Raw genomic sequence first — 745 nt, 5'->3', positions numbered from 1 at the left:
CCACATAAGCATCTAAAGGAATTTCATGTTGTGTGTTCTAGCATGAAACCTCAAGGAGTTTTAGAGGATCAAATCAAGCTTCGAGCTTTCCCTTTCTCACTGGAGGGCACAGCTAAGGATTGGTTGTATTACCTTCCTTCTGGATCTATCAACTCATGGAATGGAATGAAGCAGATATTTCTGGAGAAGTATTTTCCTGCTTCCCGTGCTGCCAACATAAGAAAAGAAATTTGTGGCATCTGACAGTACAATGGAGAGAGCTTGTATGAGTATTGGAAACCATTTAAGAAACTGTGTGCAAGTTGTCCCCATCATCAAATAAGTGAGTAGCTTTTGATTCAGTAATTCTATGAGGGATTTCTACCAATGGACTGCAGTATGATAGATGCTGCAAGTGGAGGAGCTTTGGTTGAAAAGACACTAGAAGAGGCAAGGAGGCTTATTACTAACATGGCAGCAAATTCTCAGCAGTTTGGAATGAGAATGGATCACACACCTATTAAGGTTAATGAGGTAAGTACATCTAACCTTGAGAAACAAATTTCTGATTTAACTTCTTTGGTGAGGCAATTGGCTGTAGGGAAAATGCAAACTGTTAAGGTATGTGGGATTTGTTTGGGTTCAGGTCATGCTACTGACATGTGCCCTGCATTACAAGAGGATGAATCAATGCAACATGTTAATGCAGTAGGAAATTATGGACAGCCACAACACAGGTATGATCCCTTTTCTAATACTTATAGTC

At 40.0% G+C, this 745-nt stretch overlaps 1 non-coding gene across 1 annotated transcript; it reads right to left on the bottom strand.

Annotated features, from left to right (window-relative positions):
- Nucleotides 1-213: 213 nt before the first annotated feature.
- LOC131173643 (small nucleolar RNA R71) lies at nt 214-320 on the bottom strand. The gene has a single exon (XR_009143956.1). It is a non-coding gene; the product is annotated as a small nucleolar RNA R71 (small nucleolar RNA).
- Between the last annotated feature and the right edge of the window lie 425 nt (nt 321-745).

The sequence above is a fragment of the Hevea brasiliensis genome, chromosome 14 (genome assembly GCF_030052815.1).
Source record: "Hevea brasiliensis isolate MT/VB/25A 57/8 chromosome 14, ASM3005281v1, whole genome shotgun sequence".
NCBI lineage: Eukaryota > Viridiplantae > Streptophyta > Magnoliopsida > Malpighiales > Euphorbiaceae > Hevea > Hevea brasiliensis.
This window is presented reverse-complemented; position numbering and strand designations above follow the sequence as displayed.